Here is a 23,695-nt window from a genome sequence, read left to right as displayed (position 1 = left end):
CACCCAAATTGCGTGAAAATGTAATCACATGTCAGTTCTAGTATAATATATTTGTCCAATGAATACCCGTTTATCATCTGCATTTCTTCTTGGTGTAGCAATTTTAGTGGCCAGTAGTGTATTTATTTTTCTTCTACCATACTTTTTCCCCCTTCGCCGATAATATTCTGTTGCAATTTGACGTCATTCTGACCAGTGGTGTTACTTCTACAGCGGTTTGAAAGTTTAACTTTCATTATTATCACCTTGTGTACAAGAACCAAGAGGAAAAAACAAAACTTGACGACCAAGAATGAAGTGCTTGCATCAAAAAGAGATGTAAGACAGCGGTATAATCTTGCGCCCTTACAGTTCAATGTATGCATCGAAGAAGCAATGACGTAAATAAAACAAGGATTCAAGAGTGGGATTAAAATATTCAAGGTGAAAGGATATCAATGATAAGATTCGCTAATGACATTGCTATCCTCAATGGAGGTGAAGAAAAGTTACAGGATTTTGCTGAATGAAATGAACAGTGTAATGTGCACATAATAAAGTTTGAGAGTAAACGGAAGAAAGACGAAAGTAATGAGAAGTAGCAGAAATAAGAACAGTGAGAAACTTAACGTCAGATCACAAAGTAGATGAAGGTAATCTGCTATCTACGCAGCAAAATAATCCGTGATGGCCGAAGCAAGAAGGACGTAAGAAGCAGACTAGCACTGGCAAAAAGAGCGAACCTGGCCAAGAGAAGTCTACTAATATCAAACATAGGCCTTAATTAAGGAAGAAATTTCGGAGAATGTGTGCTTGGAGCACAGCACTGTAAAGCAGTAAAACACTGACTGTGAGAAAACCGGAACAGAAGAGAATAGAAGAATTTGAGATGTGGTGCTACAGATGAAAGTTGAGAGTTAGGTGAACTGATGAGGTAAGGACTGAGGAGTTTCTTCGCAGAATCGGCGAGGAAAGGAATCGAGATCCCCAACGGCAACTGATGCCAAGGTAAACTTTTCGGTCCCGTTCGTGTGTTAAGCGAGAGAAAAACTGTCTACTGCTAGAATATCGCTGTCCTTACCAGATAGGGCTGCCGGAGGACATCGAAGAACTCCAGAAAAGAGCAGCTCATTTTGTGTTACCACGAAATAGGGGTAGGGTGTCACGGATATTTTGATAAACGAGTTAACGGTGAAATTCATTGAAAGGAAGTCTTTTTTCTTTTTGTGGTGAGATCTTTTCATGAAATTTCAGTCACCAACTCTCCACTCTGAATTTGACAATATTTTACTGGATGCATCCTACATAGGGAGAAACGATCGTTGTAATAGAATAAGAGAAATCATTGCTCACACGGTAAGATTTAATTAAGTGTTCATTTTTCCCACGCATTGTTCGAGAGTGAAATGGTAGAAGACTAGTCTGAAGGATGTTCGATGTATATATATATATATATGTATATATATATATACATGAATACTCTGCAGTTCACACAAGTACCTGGCAGGGGATTTATCGAACATATATGTAGATATTGATATGTCTTTGAATGAGGCCGATGTCGCGTGATCCGTACATAAGGCAGCAGAACTAAAGTACAGGCATATGCGAAATCCGGTTCTCGATATTTCTGTAACAGAGTTTCTCGGAAATATGCCTTACTTCCAGGGATTCACATTTAATTTAGTTGACTATCTCTGTTATACCTTCGTAACTGATGTACAGGAATGTTATGACACTGCAACACGTGTTCGTTATTGCTTTCACGCATACGTGACAGGGTTTTCAAAATCTAGGGCACGAGCACAGTTGCAGGTTCCCCATCAGACCACTTATAGGGTCAAAAAAATTTGATTTACAGTATTTCAAACTGTTATTGACCTAAGTTGAAAAGTTAAAATGCTGTCATAATGTATTTACTGAGAGCTATAATCGAAAATTAAAGATTTAACGCAATACGGCAAATATTACAATTAAAAACTGCGTGTCTCTTGAGGCAACATAACTCAGAGAGTGCTTATTATTCAGACTATTATATTCATCCAGTATTTTGAAATGAGAGTACTTGTCGAGTTCCAAGAAACTTTACAAATAATTTTTAACTTTTACTAAACTTTTTCACGCTGAAACCTCCACAGAATGGTTAAATGGATAAATTTCATCATTTATAACATTTTAGCAGTTCTGATGGTAACACTGCAGCATCAGGCATGAAGTTTTAATTTATTAAATGTCTAATTTTGTCTCTATTCTTAACACACTTTTGTTATACACCACAGAATGTATCTGCGAAATTATGTCTTTGTACGATACATAGTTCGGGAGAGATAGCGTTTTATACGTGGTAGTTCGATTCTTTGAAGATTCGGCGGTGGGAATTCACTAATACTCTATCCTTTACTTGACATAATTCTGAGGAGTGTGGGTGGATCGCACGACAACGATAGTTGTTATAACAGTTAAGCTAATGAATATTTTAATTGAAATTTTCTTATAACTTCTCAGAAGCTTACTTTTTGAAGTTGTGTGAATCATATAACGAAAAAAAGGTTAAGGAGTTCAAATACCGGAGAAATGGAAAAACATTATTTTCTTTACATTATCGTATGAATGGCTAAAAATTTGGCTGTGTTTTCTCAAGTTACCTGTATATTACGACAAGAACGAGAAGTATGTTACTGAACTATTTAAAGAAAGTTTTTTTTCTGAAATATAAAAGGGCGGAAATAACACGAAAAAGTGATAATTCTGTTATTATCAAAATAAAGTTTTTATTCTTTAAATATAGTATTCACAAGAGTGATTAGAAAATAGGAGACACATGTTCATAATAACGAGATGAAATAAGATTAGTCAAATTTACATATCTTTAAGGGGGTTTCCTGGTGTAGTTGTTTCAAAAATTGATTTTTTTATTCCATATTTGTATACCTTGTATTATGGAGATCATGTGGGAAGTACCGTTTTGTCCGTAAACTATTACGTACAGTCGAAATACACGATCATCGGACCGGCAGTCCCTCGTCGTCGAGCGGATACAGACGACGTTCGGAGGCAATCACGCCTGTGTATAATCACCTATCGAATGACATTTTACTGGGAAGATGTGTTGGCACAAACACTCAAAACTCTAACAAGTGTTATTCATTGAAGACATAAAGTACTCACATGTTTAACTTGACGATGATTTACATCAGAATATTTTAGTCATCAGAAGACTGCAGTAGCCGAAACCGGTACTAAAGTGTAAGAAATTTGTGTGATCAAGACGGACTTGTAAAAATACAGTGCTCTAACAGGTCGATGAAGTCGCTGTTTTGGACGCTCTCCGCAGAACATATACGTTCCGGTAAAGGGGGGTTCGAAATTGCAAACAAATTTGGCTATAGTTACCTTCGACGACGACTTCATAGGACTCGCACAGACAATGAATGTCAAGGGCATTCAACTTGGCAACACGGCGTTCGCATTTTGCAGACGGCGTAACACAGACCGCCTTGTAAGTTCAGAGCACCGCGCGTCTACGGCCTGTGAATAGGCCAGATCTGTGACCCGGGAAGAAGCGGTGCGCGGGCACGGGATTTACGAGATCCAGAAAGGCGTACTGAATGCTCCAGGCATTGCAGACTGATGGTAAGTATAAAAAAAACCAACGAAAATCCTTTCCAGAACGTTAAACGCCCTTTCCAAAAAGTTACATTTTTTTTGCTGGGTGTTTGGACTGTCGAAAAATTACTCGGCAGATTTCGGTGCCGCTTAGCTATTTTTGTAAAGAACTGAACTGGCTTTGGACGGAACCTGTAAAAGTTAAACAACTTGAAAGGTGGCTACACTGAGTCACAGCGCCAGAGATTGCGCCAAAGAGTATTATTCCGCCGCCTCCACTGACAGTGCTTGTTCAGAAGTTGTGGTGGTTAGTGCTTTGCTGAGAGGATGTTGATAGCTGTACTATTTGAGGCCATGTCGTGTGCAGTTGTTTTGATGGGCTAGACAGCAGATGTTGTTCGAATGGAGATGTTGTAATGATCAGAGTGTATTTTTAGTCAATATATTTGAAGGTAAAAAAACATTTTTTTAATTTTTTATAATTTCCTAACTAACAATGCCTCTTGGTCACAGGTTCAGTCAACAAGCATCTGGCTTGTGTTCATGTATTAGACTGTAATTCGGGTTTCTAGGTGCAGTTATAGTATTTCAGTTTCATTTAATTAATTCAGTGTAAATGGTATTTAAAATATCTTGTCTTATTGAGGAAGAACCGTGCCAGATGTGTACGTTGAATCACACTTCCACACACAGAACAGTTACACTTGTGCTTTGTTGTTCCGTAGTTTTTGTTTCGTAGCTTTTATAGTTGCTGTGGACTTAATTAATTAATTGTGGTAACGGAAATTTCCTTTACTTCTTTGTTGTTAATCTATGCAGTCAGATTGCGTACTAATACTAGTCAGGGCCAACCGGTTACGAGACAGCGTAACCGAACAGACAGCTACTAAATCTAAAAATTAAAATTATTTGCATTATATTTAAGTAAGACCACATGCAAACTTTCAAAATATCGATTTCCGTGTCCCTTTGATGCCCAAACAAAGCCAATATTGCTTACTTTTTTTTCAAACAGCCACCATTTTACGAAAAAAATTACCCTTTTTCACTTTTCAGAGCTTCTGACCACAGATGCACTAACATATTTTAATAATCTTTGGTCTGGGCTGTTTTAGACCACTCAATTGCTTGAACCAGGTTCATCTGCCTACCGATGCACGGCGTGCATTACGATCTTCGGCACCATTTGGGACAAAAAAATTTTAATGCAGGTAAAAGATAGATGAATAAAGGGATGTAAACACTGTTGAGTTATCTTTTGATTTCACCCCAAAAAAAAAAAATATATATTGAAAATGATGTAAAAATCGGACCTCTAGTCAGAAAACCCCCTTCAGGCAGACACTCGCCGCAGATAACGTTGCTGTACTCGTTACAAGTTCACAGGTCATACGCCTTCAAATTATCTGAATAAAATGTTATCTCTAAAAAAAAATATATAAAAAAATGGTTCAAATGGCTCTGAGCATTGTGGGACTTAACATCTGAGGTCATTAGTCCCCTAGAACTTAGAACTACTTAAACCTAACTAAGGACATCACAAGCATCCATGCCCGCAGCAGGATTCGAACCTGCGACCGTAGCAGTCGCGCGATTCCAGACTGAAGCGCCTAGAACCGCTTGACCACAGCGGCCGGCCGTTATCTACAAAAGATTTAGACATGATAAGACACTTTATTTTTCATTCTGCTGTCCAAATTTAAGTGAAATAAAAAGCACTTGAATTTCATAGAGCTTACTTAACACACTGGGCAGTAGTCAACCCGGCCTACTGTGGACGGCTGTCGTAGACGGATTGGCGCCACCAAGGCGATGCTACTGGCTTTAGGGGTAGAGGTACTAACGAACAGATGATGCCTCAGACCCGATTTTCTCTTTACTTACTTAAAATTAACGAAAAGTGGACTTGGTGTGTACTACAACCCAGTGAGTTAAACAATGCCTACAGCTGCCCCGACTGGCGATTTGTGTACAGTTCCTTTACAAATGTACCGCTCTTTCCCAAAACTTTTCCGACATATCTAAGGCATCCAGTGAGAAGAGTTGCGATGAGCAAAGCAAAGGTACGCATTGTGACCTTGGTGGAAAAATCGGGACCGACCGACCGCCGTGTCATCCCCTGCTAACGATGTCATTGGATTGGTATGGAGGGTTGTGGTGGTGTGGCACACCATTCAGCCGGAGTATTCCAGTCAAAATCATCAAAAGCTTTTTCGGAACCTACAAATTTAGTTTTGCCGTTTTTACCCTACCTCCTAAAACAAATCGTAGGAAGAATTTTACCTCACATGTTTGTACATTTATCGGGACCCCTAGCAGGTTCTCCTAGAGATCTGCGTTGCAATTGCCCTTAACTTTATTTACTGATCCTACTGATTTTACTGTTGATCCTATACTGAATAATTTTGATGACTCCCTAACTCGGCATTAACTATTTATCGATTTGTGCTATTATGAAATGATTGAAAAATCTCTCCTTTAGTTTTAAGAAAACGGTTACCTTTTAACAGTTTACTTCGACACAAGATTTTTGTGTGTATGATGGAATAACAATCCAGAAACAATTTATTATTCTTTTGTTAAGTGATTACACAATCAGAATCCGAAGACCCTACACACTGTATGATGACCACTGTTACAGCAATCACCTCTCAAAAATAATCACTTTCTTCTTGTTTGTTATCTTCTTCTCCAGAGTTCAAAGTTTGTGGGACAGTGCAGTACAGTTCCCGCTTACGCAGCAAATAGTTACTCACCAAGAATGCTTCCACCTGGAAGACTGAAAATCCTACCCTATTTAAGTGTTATCATTAATTGAAAATTCGGGTAGTGTCTGAATATGTAAGCTGTGACAGTGATCTTAAACAATAACTGAAATTGGATGTTCAAAGCAAGCAGAAACTCTGTGGCTATCAGCTGCTGTCATTTCTTTACTTTTGCAGACTAAGAGTCACTTTGTCAGTTAATTATGTACTTTATCTCATAACAAGCAAAACTGGCTAATGTCACTGAAATGTTAATACTACTGCCATGAATGAAAAACGACACCAAATCTGTCTTTATGCAATACTGATCCTATAGTTTAATGAGTAGCAAAGGCAAGAATGGACCCTGCATTAATTCATTTAAGAGATTTCTGTTACTTAATTGTGAAGAAATATAAATACCTATCATTCTCAGCAACGTTCTAACATCATGTCTTAGTATAGTAGCACAGGAATTGACACTAATACTGGCAGGCTGCTAATTAATTTCTTTCTGCATGTATAGATAAAAATCTAGGTTCATAACCTTTACTATTATACTATCTATATATTTATGTAAATTATCTGTATAAAGAACATTTGCAAATCCATTCACTTGTGGAAAGCTGTTACATAAATAACAGTTCCTCCTGTTCACAAAGGCTCTTGCTCATTGCTTTAAAAAATCTGTGAGTGACATTTTAACTCTCTTTACGAAAGGTTTTGTCTATAAACAGAATTCAGATAGATGTAGCTACAGAATGACAATAAACTTTAGTTTACACTTTATATTTTCCGAGAGAGCAACTAAAATTAAGATACACTTATACACAAACATAAACAGATTATAGATCTTACCTTATTCGTGGACGTGGTTTTTTGACTTACAACTTGTAGCAGCGCTTATGTTATAACAACGATTTGTTTTGTGTCTCCAGATAATGATAATCATGTACTATTCAGCTCATATCCATCTTTATGTACCAGCATGTGTAAGGGCATGTTTATAAATATCCACTAGATGCTGGTAAATATCATTTTGAGAGCAGAAAGCCTCCACAAACGCTCTACCCACTTATGTTGCTAACTTCCGCTGAAATAAAACCACGTTAGCGCGTAGGCACACCTCACAATCCTTTACGCACAGGCTGTTCACTTGACAAAACAAAATTGTCACTGTAAACATTGCTCAGCTGCATACTGAGTCTTTTCGCAATATGTAGAGCACATCCAGATTGGCTTTTTGTCACAGCTCTTACTCTATTATACCCAAGATGTTTTATTCTAACCAAGACACATTACCAAGTGTCAGTCTTTCCTCTTATTGCAGTGGCACGCGTTCAACAGTTTTGGCACTTTTCACTTGAGCAACCTGCTCGTAGCAACCGTAAAAAGTTTTGATATTGCTAAGGTGGATCTGTACAACCTCTGGTAATTTTATATTCGTTAACATTTTGTAGATACGTTGACGCTTACGTACACAAAAAATTGCACTCATTACATGTTTATAACATTACAGAGAATATTTAGAAGAAATTGATTTTAATATTTCATGAAAAAAATACGGCACATAAATGGACATTTGGAGAGAGGGAAAGGAAGTTTTTGCTGTACGACGTTTGAAGCATAAATTATCTAAAGACTAAGTAGGTCTGCGCGATGTATAATAAATAGTAAAGATTGTAAATTATTATAATAAAAACACAAATATCGATGTAATTAACAAAACACAATTTTGTATAATATCTGTGCAACATAGGCCGTGACGTTCAGAGACAATGCTTTGATTGAGCTCTCTCTCCTGTTTTTGTTTCGTCTAGCGGTAGGCCGCTATTGTATAGCAGAACGATATTTAATGTAAGTTTGGTTGTTATTTAGTAAAATATACTTATTAGAAAGTGTGTATTATTGACTTAGTTGTCACTTCTCATGATAGTAATCATTAATTATAATTAACAAACTTTTTACAGAACTTCGTAGAGCAGGATTTAGTCGGCCATTATGCTGACTGTATTTTTTAATTTAAATTTCATATCATAATGTTAAATATAAATGCAAGAGAATTCTCAGTTTTGATCCTTCATTAATGTCAAAGTTAAAAAGAGTAGTGACAGATTTCATTTACTAAAATCCACAGCAATGAATGAGTCCAGTATGTATCATTTTGGCCGCCTAACGGCAGATGAGATTCTCTCCAGTTTTTCCTTGCAAATAATGAACAAGAAATATTGAAAATCATTCCATTCCATAAGCTCCGCAATACCTCAATTACGCTTTGTGACATTTGGTACGTAAATAACCAGTAGCCCCTGAGACCCATATTAATAATTACAGTTTGCGTAAGAAAACGCATATTTTCTTTTCTAAATAGCAGCGCTGACGCAAACTATTTATTAGAAGGCGGTGAGTTGCGCGTTCTGTTTAAAAAATATTATATCGTACGTACTTCGGGGCAGCCGATGCCCGTACGAGTGTTATCGCGGTATAAGTTAATTACAAGTCTCATGCTAGCCCACAATATTTAAAGCCACCCCATCCAAAATCATAAAATATATAATCATAAAAATAAATATATATAATTGTCCCGTGATAAGTAGTCCCACACATCCACAGTTACATATACAGGGTTATTACAAATGATTGAAGCGATTTCACAGCTCTACAATAACTTTATTATTTGAGATATTTCCACAATGCTTTGCACACGCATACAAAAACTCAAAAAGTTTTTTTTAGACATTCACAAATGTTCGATATGTGCCCCTTTAGTGATTCGGCAGACATCAAGCCGATAATCAAGTTCCTCCCACACTCGGCGCAGCATGTCCCCATCAATGAGTTCGAAAGCATCGTTGATGCGAGCTCGCAGTTCTGGCACGCTTCTTGGTAGAGGAATCTTTCACATAACCCCACAGAAAGAAATCGCATGGGGTTAAGTCGGGAGAGCGTGGAGGCCATGACATGAATTGCTGATCATGATCTCCACCACGACCGATCCATCGGTTTTCCAATCTCCTGTTTAAGAAATGCCGAACATCATGATGGAAATGCGGTGGAGCACCATCCTGTTGAAAGATGAAGTCGGCGCTGTCGGTCTCCGGTTGTGGCATGAGCCAATTTTCCAGCATGTCCAGATACACGTGTCCTGTAACGTTTTTTTCACAGAAGAAAAAGGGGCCGTAAACTTTAAACCGTGAGATTGCACAAAACACGTTAACTTTTGGTGAATTGCGAATTTGCTGCATGCATGCGTGAGGATTCTCTACCGCCCAGATTCGCACATTGTCTCTGTTCACTCCACCATTAAGAAAAAATGTTGCTTCATCACTGAAAACAAGTTTCGCACTGAACGCATCCTCTTCCATGAGCTGTTGCAACCGCGCCGAAAATTCAAAGCGTTTGACTTTGTCATCGGGTGTCAGGGCTTGTAGCAATTGTAAACGGTAAGGCTTCTGCTTTAGCCTTTTGCGTAAGATTTTCCAAACCGTCGGCTGTGGTACGTTTAGCTCCTTGCTTGCTTTATTCGTCGACTTCCGCGGGCTACGCGTGAAACTTGCCCGCACGCGTTCAACCGTTTCTTCGCTCACTGCAGACCGACCCGTTGATTTCCCCTTACAGAGGCATCCAGAAGCTTTAAACTGCGCATACCATCGCCGAATGGAGTTAGCAGTTGGTAGATCTTTGTTGAACTTCGTCCTGAAGTGTCATTGCACTGTTATGACTGACTAATGCGAGTGCATTTCAAGCACGACATACGCTTTCTCGGCTCGTGTCGCCATTTTGTCTCACTGCGCTCTCGAGCGCTCTGGCGGCAGAAACCTGAAGTGCGGCTTCAGCCGAACAAAACTTTATGAGTTTTTCTACGTATCTGTAGTGTGTCGTGACCATATGTCAATGAATGGAGCTACAGTGAACTTATGAAATCGCTTCAATCATTTGTAATAGCCCTGTAGAGTTGTACCATGATTTCATAGCAAGGTATTTTTATACACATCCGTTATAGCTTCTTTCGGTTTTTCATTCTTCTTCTCTAAATAATTCGTGGCAGTATTTTATAAAGATGACGTATTACACTTGTAATTCCGTAATTAATAAATGGACACTTCGATTTGATGACAACTTGACCTTTTATTTCCAAGCTAAGGAAACAGATCGCAGTTTCGAAGTAGAATAAAAATACTGACTATACATTGTGATCACCGTCGTGTGGAAGCCAGCTGGCTGCAGACCGGGTGGCTTCGACTGCTGTCGGCGGTGCTTCCAGGACTGGAACTTTAGCGGCGGGCTGCGGGCCTCGTAAACGGGCGCGAAGTGGTCCCGGTTGCTCAGCCACGACGAATCACGGCGGTGCTCTGGCTCCGCGCCGTCACTTATTTAGGCGTCCGCTGCAGCCCACGGGCGACGCCACGGCGCGCTAAATTTTAACGCCGGCCGCGGCGGGAACAGCGTCACTATTAACCAGACAAGCGTGGACCACTGCACAGGTAAGCCCGTGCGCGCAGAACTCGGTGAGGCAGTGGCCAGCCTACTGTAGATCTCGCGAAAAAAAAGTGGAAACGCTGTAGAAACATAGAGGGTGATTTCATCAGCTGGTTGATCTGACTTAGCGGTCAGCGAACTCGTTAGTTTACATCTACATTTACGTCTACATCCAGGTGATTACTCTGCTGTTCACAATAAAGTGCCTGGCAGAGGGTTCAACGAACCACCTTCAAGTTGTCTCACGGGAAAAACGAGCACTTAAATTTTTCTTTGCGAACCCTGATTTCTCTTATTTTATCGTGATGATCATTTCTCCCTATGTAGGTGGGTGCCAACAGAATGTTTTCGCAATCGGAGGAGAAAACTGGTGATTGAAATTTCATGAGAAGATCTCGTCGCAACGAAAAACGCCTTTTTTTTAATGATTGCCACTCCAATTCACATATCATAACTGTGACACTATCCCCCCTATTTCATGATAATACAAAACGAGCTGCCCTTCTTTGTACTTTTTCGATGTCATCCGTCAGTCCCACCTGATTCGGATCTCCCACCGCACAGCAATACTCCAGAATAGGGCGGACAAGCGTAGTGTGAGCAGTCTCTTTAGTAGACCTGTTGCACCTTCTAAGTGTTCTGCCAATGAATCGCAGTCTTTGGTTTGCTCTACCCGCAATATTATCTATGTGATCGTTCCAATGTAGGTTATTTGTAATTGTAATCCCTAAGTATTTAGTTGAATTTACAGCCTTCAGATTTGTGTGACTTATCGCGTAATCGAAATATAGCTGATTTCTTTTAGTACTCATGTGAATAACTTCACACTTATCTTTATTCAGGGTAAATTGCCACTTTTCGCACCATACAGATATCTTATCTCAATCATTTTGCAAGTCGTTTTGATCATCTGATGACTTTAAAAGACGGTAAATGGCAGCATCTCCAAACAATCTAAGACGGCTACTCAGATTGTCTCCTATGTCGTCAACATAGATCAGGAACAATAGAGGGCCTACAACACTTCCTTGGGGAACGCCGGATAGTACTTCTGTTTTGCTTGATGACTTTCCGTCTATTACTACGAACTGAGACCTTTGTGACAGGAAATCACAAATCCAGTCGCACAACTGAGGCGATACTCCGTAGGCACGCAGTTTGGTTAAAGACGCTTATGAGGACTGGTGTCGAAAGCCTTCTGGAAATCTAAAAATATGGAATCAATTTGACATCCCCTGTCGATAACACTTATTACTTCATGAGTATGAAGAGTTGTGTTTCACAAGAACGGTATTTTCTGAAACCGTGCTTACTATGTGTCAAAAAATCGTTTTCTTCGAGGTACTTCATAATGTTCGAAAACAGTATATGTTCCAAAACCCTACTGCAAATCGACGTTAGTGATACAGGCCTGTAATTCAGCGGATTCAATAAAGACAAATAGCAACAGTATAAAGGCTTAACACTAGGAGGACTGTCATTAGCGAACTACTTGGAAGAACCGCTAGTGATCGTTTTGCCCGGTGATGTTTGTCCTTCTTTTTTTCAGTTTTATTTGTTAGGTAAATTCAGTACGCTGTCTTTTAAGCATTATGCTTACCCTACCGATGTACTATGCTAGAATTTTTCTATGGAAAGTACATTTGTTAAAGAAAAAGTTGTCAAAGTCAAGAATACATCGAAAACAGTACACTGATTGAAAATAGACTTACAAATGCAAATAAACTTATAACTATAAAATAATAGTTTACAACAACAAATCTAGAAATTTCTAAGTTACAAACCAAATATGGAGAAATTAAGAGGGTACCATACTTTAAATATTTAGGAGAGATAATTTCTGAAAAATACTCACAACAAGAAAGAATATTAAAAGCTCGTAGGGGTCTAGGGCTGGTCCAAAACATTTACAATAAAAAATGTCTATCTATAAATACAAAAATTAAACATTATAAGTCAGTAATTAAACCAATAATGCTATATGCCAGCGAAACCTTGACACTTAAAAGGAAAACAGATATGGAAAACCTGAAGAAAGAGGAAAGGAAAATCATTAGGAAAATTCTGGGACCAAGATGGACCAAAGAGGGGTATAGATTACAGAAAAATTCTAAAATTGAAGAATATTCTAACATAGAGATAGACATGAGGAAGAGGCGTCTAAAATTCTATGGCCACATAATGAGACTTCCCGATCACAGACTTACAAAAAAAATAGTAAAATATGTAGCATCCCTTGTTAATGGAGGAGAATGGATCAAAAATGTAAAGAAAGATCTGGAATTAGCCAACATTACTACTGAAGACATGAACAAAAGAAACAATTTCAAACTTAAAGTTGACAAATGAGAGGTCAAACCAGAGACAAAAGCGCCGAGAACTGGAACAAAATGGAGCGAAGAAAGAAAAGCTGAATTCTCGCAAAGAATGAAGACCTGGTGGGCAAACAAGAAGAATAAGAAGCCCCAGAAGTGAACCATCTTTACTTAGCGTCTTCCATGTTGGGAGCTTTACGACCAATAATAATAATAATAGTAGTTGTTATGACTATGACTTTTCCATATATTTGTTAGGAAATAGAAAGGCAAAGGTCCCGAGTTCGAGTCTCGGTCGGGCACACAGTTTTAATCTGCCAGGAAGTTTAATAGAAAGAAAAATGGATTTGAACTTCTGTGGCAATTACTGGAATATAGCACTGTTAATCTCTGTGTCATGTTTTCAATTAAAGCCACCGTCTTTAACACAACACTTTGCACGCACGTACTGAAAACTTCCAGCACATGGACAACATACGAGTTTTTTGCACCGCACACACTTTTATGGTTTTGTTTGAACTTTTGCATCCTCCTCTCTTACATATTTCAAAAGTTGCGATGTCTGTATGAACAGTCCTTTTTCCTGATTGTGTGTATACAGAGGAGAGTTCTTCTGTCCATCTGCGCCAAATAACTTTTTCTCCTGTAAAGAATCCGGGTATTCATTTCAGCAAGGTCGAGCACTATAAAAAAAAAAGAAAGAAAAATCCACAGGCCGCCTGCGACAGCCAGACTTGAGACATCAGCTCCAGAATATCAACGCCAAATTCTTTTGGAATTGTAGAAGATCATATGAACGGAAACACCGACGGAACATAATAATAAAAATTCAGATGGCTCTGAGCACTATGGGACTTAACGTCTGAGGTCATTAGTCCGCTAGACTTTACTTAAACCTAACTAACCTAAGGACATCACACACATCCATGCCCGAGGCAGGATTCGAACCTGCTACTGTAGCAACAGCGCGGTTCCGGACTGAAGTGCCTAGAACCGCTAGACCACAACGGCCAGCTACACAATAATAAGGAGCGCTAAACTTCCGCAGGACACAACAACGAATTGATAGAGAACAGCAACCAAAATATGTCTATTGTTTCACTAAATAAACCAAAATGTAAAGAGAAAGTGGGAAAGAGATCACAACAATGAAATAAGGTTCGGTAAGCGAATATAAAAATCCATTATTGCGCCTTTAGATACATGAAATATGAGAAATATCGCACTGGTCAAAATGACCGGTTGCGGTCATATAATGTAAAAATGTTTATACAGTAAATACGTTCAGTTTTTGTAATAGATATTTGTCTTTTACAGAAGTTATAAACCAGAAAACTACATTAAAAGTCATGATGTATAGGCCCCATAAATTTAATTGTGTGCTATTTATTAAACGTTAAATAACCCTTACCGGTCAGATTGACCGGTACGGTCCTTCCAGTGTTAAAAATACAGGGTGATTCAAAAAGAATACTACAACTTTAGGAATTTAAAACTCTGCAACGACAAAATGCAGAGCTAAGCACTATCTGTCGGCGAATTAAGGGAGCTACAAAGTTTCATTTAGTTGTACATTTGTTCCCTTGAGGCGCTGTTGACTAGGCGTCAGCGTCAGTTGATGCTAAGATGGCGACCGCTCAACAGAAAGCTTTTTGTGTTATTGAGTACGGCAGAAGTGAATCGACGACAGTTGTTCAGCGTGCATTTCGAAAGAAGTATGGTGTTAATCCTCCTAATAGGTGGTGTATTAAATGTTGGTATAAACAGTTTACAGAGAATGGGTGTTTGTGCAAAGGGTAAAGTTCTGGACGGCCGAGAACGAGTGATGAAAATGTAGCACGCATCCAGCAAGCATTTGTTCGCAGCCCAGGAAAATCGACTCGCAGAGCTAGCAGAGAGCTGCAAATTCCACAATCAACTGTATGGAGAGTCCTACGAAAAAGGTTAGTTATGAAACCTGAACGTCAACTACCCGAGACGATGGATCGGCCGCCAGGCAGCCCGTGACAGAGCACTTCATCACTGGCCTCCAAGAAGCCCTGATGTTACCCCCTGCGATTTTTTCTTATGGGGGTATGTTAAGGATATGGCGTTTCGGCCACCTCTCCCGGCCACCATTGATGATTTGAAACGAGAAATAACAGCAGCTATCCAAACTGTTACGCCTGATATGCTACAGAGAGTGTGGAACGAGTTGGAGTATCGGGTTGATATTGCTCGAGTGTCTGGAGGGGGCCATATTGAACATCTCTGAACTTGTTTTTGAGTGAAAAAAACCTTTTTAAATACTCTTTGTAATGATGTATAACAGAAGGTTATATTATGTTTCTTTCATTAAATACACATTTTTAAAGTTGTGGTATTCTTTTTGAATCACCCTGTATTTTGAGAACCAAATTTTTAAAACTGGATCAATGTACATCGGCGGAAAAAAATCGCAGCAACAAGAAGTTGTGCAATACAAAGGAATGTTGTCAGGCGTCTTTCTACACCTGAAAGATGATGTGTATTCCAAGTTCACGCTAGTAGAGTAAGCGTCGCGCTAGTAGCTTTACTATCAGCATGCAAACCACGTTTACTTTAAATACACGGTCGTGAACGTTAGTTACTTTTCTGATTGGACGTGGTGAGTTGATATTAATCAAGGATGTCTTTAAGGTGACAAAGACGGTATTGTCAACACCTCACTCAGTTTGAGCGAGATCGTGTAATAGGGCTACGAGAAGCTGCATTTTCCTTCTGCTATACTGAAGAAATTCTTGGCAGAAATGCAGCCACAGTACATGATTGCGATCAGCAGTGATCACAAGAATCTACGGTCGCAAGAAGACAGTGCTCCCAACGACACATAGCACTAAAGAAAGGTTGGTTGGTCGTTGATTCAGTGGAGGGGGCCAAACAGCGGTCCCATAGGATTAGGGAAGGATGGGGAAGGAAGTCGGCCGTGCCCTTCCAAAGGAACCATCCCAGCATTTACCTGAAGTGATGTAGAGAAATCACGAAAAATCTAATTCAGAATATCCGCACGCGGCGTTGTACCGTAGTCCTTCCGAATGCGAGTCCAATGTGCTAACCACCGCACCAAGTCACTCGGTCTAAAGAAAGAAGACCACCGTGTTCGGCGTATGGTTTAAATGGCTCCGAGCACTATGGGACTTAACATCTGTGGTCATCAGTCCCCTAGAACTTAGAACTACTTAAACCTAACTAACCTAAGGACATCACACACATCCATGCCCGAGGCAGGATTCGAACCTGCGACCGTAGCGGTCGCGCGGTTCCAGACTGTAGCGCCTAGAACCGCTCGGCCATACCGGCCGGCGTTCGGCGTATGGCTCTGGCGTATCATACCGCATTTCCAGCAGCAATCTGAGCAGCATTGGACACCACAGGGGCACAAAGAACTGTTGCATAGTCACGAATTCCATCCCTCATTTTCCTTTTTTACCTCATCATCTACTTCACGTAAAAGAAAGACAGTAAATAATAAAACCCGAAGAAAAGTGTGGGGATATGTCCATACATCCACACTGTTGTAATAGAAACATATGAAAGAAACGTAATAATAAAAGCTATTTATCAAAATGTAGACTGTCTAAATCAGCAAGTAGATAGTGGTGGCTTCACTCCGTCTGGTTGTTTGAGGTACATCCCGCGTAGTGGCTACTACAACGTAAAGTCTGTGTCCTCAATCTTCACGAAGGTGTGTACTCGGTGCTGATTTCTAGTTTGACAAATTTAAGTGATCCCGAAACTTGATCTCAAAATTTGCAATATACTCCAGTAGTTGCGTTTTTGGGGTTTGTGGCATTATCTTTGTGCCTTTACGTATCTCCGAGATCATTAGGATCAAAGTACGCTGATTTTATACTCTTTATTTTCAGCGCGGAACCAATCTTATAATCTTGTCGGGAATATTGCCCAAGTACGGAACTCAGTGATCTATGATGTCTGCAAAATCTTGGTCACTATTCGTCAACGTAATTAGATGTTGGCTATGGGTGGCTGGTCAAAGTTTCTTAAAATACTTTTGTAAATTTTATTTATAAAGGTATAATCATATCCATTGCTGGGCGCTATTCGTTGATCAGGAGATATTCTTTGTCAAAAGCTTCGTCTGACTTAGGAACGTAATGCATCCCATAGAGAAAAGGTCTAAACGCGGCCATTTTATGTGCCAAGGGGTAATTAGACGTGATGTGGATGACGAAATCCGACGTGGTAGTTCTTCTACATACAGGGTGAGTCACGTAGAACGTAACAACCCGTTCATTTCGTGAACGCAGTTTTCGGCAATGTTAGAGCGTCTAGGGGCACATAATTTTTGTTTTGTTTTGTTAATGTTTTTAGCTCTGGATCAACAGAGATATTGAAGCAAGCACTTTTTTTTTTGGAACCGTATACTTTCCACAACTGTTTTCGATGGCTGTTGAGGAAAAAATTACAGTATATATAGCTTTTGTAAATGTTGACGTTGAAGCCTTTCATTACAAAAAAAACTCGATAAATGTTCCTGAATTTGAGAGAACGGAGGCCGGAATCAAAATTAGTGATGCGAACACCGCCTAACACAGCTCTGGTGCTACGCTGTGTCAGAATGTCAACATATTTGCGTTGCTTCTCTGCACTACAGGCCGCTCACTTCTGCTTCAACATTCGTTGCGTGCAGATATGTACAGCAACGTGGAGGAGTTGAATATACTGTTTTTATACCGTGAATGTAAAAGAAATGCCGTGAGAACAGTGCAATGGGACAGGGCTATCTACCCGGATCACTAATCACCGACGCGCCACGCGTATGGGTGAATTATTAAGACGCTAGCGCGGACGCGCTGCTTGAACGTCAAAAAGAGGACAAGAAAAAAGACTGCGCCTGACACAGAACACGAAGAAGCTGTTCTGGCTACGACGTTAATGAATCCGCGCGGTGGAACGAGACGTATTGCCAAGGAATGTGGAATCAGCCACATGAGTGGCATTCGCAACTTACATCGACAGAATTTCCATCTCTATCATCTGTCACTACATCAGGCTCTCGACGACCATGATTTCGAACCTCCCACAGAATTCTGTCGGTTTTGTTCTTTAGTGACTGAGAGATACCTTGTGTTTTTCCAACGTTTGCTCTTTACCGATGAAGCAACGTTCAATATAAACTTCCTAACATGCGCTACTGAGTACCCGAAAATCCACACTGCCATCGCCAGGCACAACATCAACGACCGTGGAGAGCAGACGTAAGGTACGCATCATAGTAAATTACATTGAGTGACCTTACTTCATCTCAGGCGCTCTAAATGGACATTCGTACGCACACTTTCTGACGAACACTCTGCCGTTTCTTCTATAAAAGGTACCACTGGATTTTCCACATTGTGTGTGGCTGCAACACGACGGTTGTCCAGCTCACTCGTCCCGCTTTGCAACGCAAGTACTAAATGAGAACTTTCCTGGATGGTAGGTAGTACGAAATTCCTTCGTCAAATGACCAGCAAGGTCCCCGGCTGGACTCCTCTTGATTTCGTTCTTTGTTGAATACTCAAAGATGCAGTCTATGACGAAGCCCCAACTATGCCAGACGATTTGTGTCGTCGAATCGCAAGTTCAGCACACTGTGAATGGCTTGAAATTCACTCGATAAGTTTGTTTGCATTAATCTTAACTTTATGCAATTTGGTCGTATACTGACATGATTGGAGGCCGTGAGTGTTATATAAAATAAATTGTTGTTGGTGTACAGCAACAGTAAACCAGGAATATACAAGCTCTAATGTGATTCATGCGCAAAATTTTACATTGATAAGACAGGCAAAAGCTTTGAGGTTAAGTGCAAAAGCACCTCGATGCCTTAAGGCTTGGAAACGTGAACAAATCTACATTTTCAGCCCACGTTGCAGAAGAAAATCATTCAGTGAAAAAAAAATAAAAGCAATATGAAAATATTACATTTAGCAGAAAAGGAGCCACTATGAATATTTAAGAGGAAATAGAACTATATACACCCAAAAACACTTCCCCTGATTATATCCTTAATGAACAGGCTCAATTAGCTAACATTCCTTCCCTGAAAAATTTCCAAAAAGTACTTTCTATGCTCCAATATAAATAATGTTTGTACACCTATCCGCAGATCAAGTAACGACTCTGACAATATTGTGTGGACCTACAGTATTCAGTAGTATTTATGGCACTAAATACTAACAAATTCTAATTTATTATGACCATCGATGTTTAAATAGCAAATAACAATTCACGCACCTGTAGCTATATCGTAGGTTAAAATAAGTGTGTATTGCTATAATTCACAGAACCCCACGTATTAATCGTTTCTATCCGCATTTAATGCCCTAAATTTAATGTAAAACACTATTTAAACCTAACATATTACGTTTCCTTCCTCCTCCCCCCCCCTCCCACCCAGGCTATATCTTTGTATCATTGCATTGTATCATTGTCTTTGACAGTCATGTACTTTGCAAACGGAATATTTGTTTTCGTATGCTATAAATCAAAACATGTTGTGCACATTGAAAATTCGTTTTGTGACCGAACGAAAGTGGTTTACAATCCAGTGCAACGTTTCTGACTGTGAAAATACAAACGTTCTTGATGATCTATTTCACTGCAGGAAAACTGTTAATACAAATGCACAGCTGGACATTTCACGTAAGTTGCATTCCAACACAAATATGTGGAGCAACCACTTCATTTACACGTATTTAATTCGTAAGTTATTGTTTATCTTAGAGCAACTCACGTAAAACTAGTGTATAATCTATCTCGATGGAAGCATGAAAAAACCACCTGATGCTGAATTGTAAAATATTCGAAACCGTTAACGGTAAGTAACAGAAAATCAAAATTCTGGCTGGCTGCTGTACACCAGCAACAAGTTATTTTAAATCATAATTTCGTTGTGTTCGGCTGCTGAAAGTTTTGCTCTAACTATTGCAGAACCAGTACACACCACAAAGTACTAATTTGTCAGTCTGACGACTTTTTCGTTATTAAAAGTTGTTTCTGTTAGATTACAAAAGTTTGGGGAAAAACATTTGAAATGTATGTTCTCAAGCACTTGACTAGCGAGATACCGTTCATGTACACATAAGGGGCTTAATTTTCATGTAGGTACGCCGCTAATTACAGTTCTAAATTTTGGCTGGTGACGCTTCTCTAAGACAGTCAGTGTGGTTGATCGGGATCTTCGACGAACGTTCGGTGTCATGCACGACGCTGAACTATCTGCTTCACTTTGCTCGTGACACGATAAACAAATGGGCTATTTCAAAAGTGTTGGGGAGAACGCATTTTGTCGGCAACATGTCGGCGACCACAAGCGGAAGTGCTCGCGGCAATTTGCTGGCGATTCCCTCCCAGTAAGCAGGTGGCAGCTTCGATCTGTTCATCAATATACGGCGGGCGTCAGCGAGAGCAATTAATTGCGCTAAGTGGGCATTGTGCGCTAATTCGCTGATTACGAGGCCGGCGGGCTGCGGGGGAAGCCCGCAGCGGGGGACGCCCCGTGTTTCCACGCCAGAACAAGTGGCGAGGGGAGCGGTCATCCGATGGGAAGCGAGCGTGTTATAAAAGATTGCTAGTTTCACCACAGAAGCTCGAGGGGCTCTCCTTGGCCACACAGTTCTTTGTTAAATCATAGCCTAATTGCCGTACAACCTTTGTCAATAACGTAAACACAAGTCTAAATTTATCCAAAAAAAAATGGTTCAAATGGCTCTGAGCACTATGGGACTTAACTACTGTTGTCATCAGTCCCCTAGAACTTAGAACTACTTAAACCTAACTAATCTAAGGACATCATACACATCCATGCCAGAGGCAGGATTCGAACCTACGATCGCACAGTTCCAGACTGTAGCGCCTAGAACCGCTCGGCCACCGACAGTACTTTCAGGTCAGATACATACATACATGCTGTCAGGTGGTGCAGCGTGTCCTCATGAGATACTGTCAGTAGTGCAGTACGATGTTATCCATAATCATGATTAACACTTAGAATGGAAAACACAGGAAAAAGAGCTGAAATTCGAAGTTGTACAGTTTTCTTGGAAGGAAAATAGCAGGATCACGTAATGATACCTGAACAAAAAGCATTCTTGTGGGGGACAAAAACGGTCTGGGAAGTCAGAAAGAAGAGTAACATACATTTTGAAAGTCTTAAAAAGCGGAAGAAATTCTTACAAGCTGTACAACTTTGCTTCCGCCGTTTGCCGACAGGTGGCGACAACGATAAGCAGCGGTCGCAAAGCCGGCCGGGGTGGCCGAGCGGTTCTAGGAGCTACAGTCTGGAACCGCGCGACCGCTACGGTCGCAGGTTCGAATCCTGTCTCGGGCATGGATGTGTGTGATGTCCTTAGGTTACTTAGGTTTAAGTAGTTCTAAGTTGTAGGGGACTGATGACCTTAGAAGTTAAGAGCCATTTGAACCATTTTCAGCGGTCGAAAGAAACAGATCGTAGACGTCAGGCAGTTATCTTGGACCTCGGTCAACATAACCTCATTCAAACATTAGTCGATTTGTATCTGCATCATGAAGTTGTTCTTGATTGAAAATGTCAGTTTACGTGCCTAATTCTCGTCATTTGCGGGAGGCGTTACTGTTTCCTTTCAATATGAAGAAAACAGCGGCTGAGTCTCATAGAACGCTCTCAAGTACGTATAGTAAGGACGCTATTAGTGAAAGAACGTGTCGTGAGTGGTTTCAACGCTACAAGAACGGTTGATTTTAACGTCACAGACCGGCATAGTGGTGGAAGACAGAATGTTTTCGAAGATGCAGAAATGGAGATATTGCAGAGTGAAGATTCGCGTCAAACTCGAGAAGATTTGGCACGATTAGTGGGAGTGACACAGCAAGCCATGTCAAAATGTCTCAAGGCTATGAGCATGATTCAGAAAGAAGGAACTTGTGTCCTGTGTGAGCTGAAACCAAGAGACGTTGAATGGCGTTTGTGTGCTTGTGAACAGTTGCTTCAGAGGCAAAAACGGAAGGGATTTCTGCATCGCATTTTGACCGGGGACGAAATCTGGGTTCGTTACGATAACCCTAAAAGCAAAAAATCATGGGGATATCCCGAGCATGCTTCCACGTCGACTGCCAAACCGAAAATTCACGCCTCCAAAATCATGCTCTGCATTTGGCGGGATCAGCTCGGCGTCGCTTACTATGCGGTGTTAAAACCAAGTGAAACAATCACAGGTGCTCGTTATCGAAAGCAATTAATGTGTTTGAGCAGAGCATTAAAAGACAAACGGCCGCAATACAGCGAGAGGCACGATAAAGTGATTTTGCAGCATGACAACACTTGACCCCACGTTGCAAAAGAGGTCACCCCACCCGCCATATTCTAGAGACATTGCTCCCTCTGACTATCACCTGTTTAGATCAATCGCGCATGGCCTGGCTGACCAAAACTTCCGATCTCATGAAGACGTCACGAATTGGATCGATTCGTGGATCGCTTCAAAAGATGAACAATTTTTTGATGTGGGATTCGTACACTGCCCGAAAGACGAAAGAAAGTTGTGGCCAGCGATTCTGGCAAACCATGTGGAAATACAAGTATTCTTGTAATTCTATACTCTGAAGCACTCCGTCTTCAGGCCACGAGCGGCCTACCGGGACCATCCGACGGCCGTGTCATCCTCAGATGAGGATGCAGATAGGAGGGGCGTGTGGTCAGCACACCGCTCTCCTGGTCGATATGATGGTATTCTTGACCGAAGCCGCTACTATTCGGTCGAGTAGCTCCACAGTTGGCATCACGAGGCTGAGTGCACCCCACAAAATGGCAACAGCGCATGGCCGCTGGATGGTCACCCATCCAAGTGCCGGCCACGCCCAACAGCGCTTAACTTCGGTGATCTCACGGGAACTGGTGTATCCACTGCGGCAAGGCCGTTGCCCCCATACTCTGAATAGGACTGTAAAAAGCAAGTAAGCAGGTTGGGGCCAGAAACAGTAACACCTTTTTTGCCGAGGGGAAACGAGCCCGACTTTGTACAACAGTTCTGAGAGTGACTTCAGTCCACTCACTCTGGTCACGCATCAGGAGCGAATGACTTGTGACCACTGGCTGCAGTGGATGACCGCCCGACCTCGCAGGAAATATCTAGTGCTGCAAGGAGTATACCTACAGTGCATCTGCTTATGCTATCTGTCTTTGCAGTATATGTATGAGTGTCTGGCGATCGATAGCTATGTGCATGATGCAAAAGGGACGATTTTGTATAGTGCAGGGTATGAGTTGTGTGTTATTCCATCGGCATTGTACGCGGTGATATATTGCCGGGTTGGAGATCGGTATCACGCTGTAATAGTCAAGCATCTGTCCTCAGGAGCAGAGAAGTGTAATTCAGCGTGAATCTTTCCATATTTGACGATATGTAGGACACTTTTGCAGGGTTTAAGTGTCAGTTCAGTATTGTGATCTGTACCAAACATCCGGCCGGTGTGGCCGAGCAGTTCTAGGCGCTTCAGTCCGGAACCGCGCGACCGCACGGTCGCAGGTTCTAATCCTGCCTCGGGCATGGATGTGTGTGATGTCCTTAGGTT

The 23,695-nt window shown here is 40.8% G+C and overlaps 1 pseudogene; it reads right to left on the bottom strand.

Moving 5' to 3' along the window:
- Window positions 1-22,929: 22,929 nt before the first annotated feature.
- Window positions 22,930-23,046, bottom strand: LOC126428784 (5S ribosomal RNA; annotated as a pseudogene).
- Between the last annotated feature and the right edge of the window lie 649 nt (window positions 23,047-23,695).

The sequence above is a fragment of the Schistocerca serialis genome, chromosome 1 (assembly GCF_023864345.2).
Source record: "Schistocerca serialis cubense isolate TAMUIC-IGC-003099 chromosome 1, iqSchSeri2.2, whole genome shotgun sequence".
Lineage (NCBI taxonomy): Eukaryota > Metazoa > Arthropoda > Insecta > Orthoptera > Acrididae > Schistocerca > Schistocerca serialis.
Note: the sequence above shows the minus strand (reverse complement) of the source record. Positions and strands in the feature narration are given on the sequence as shown.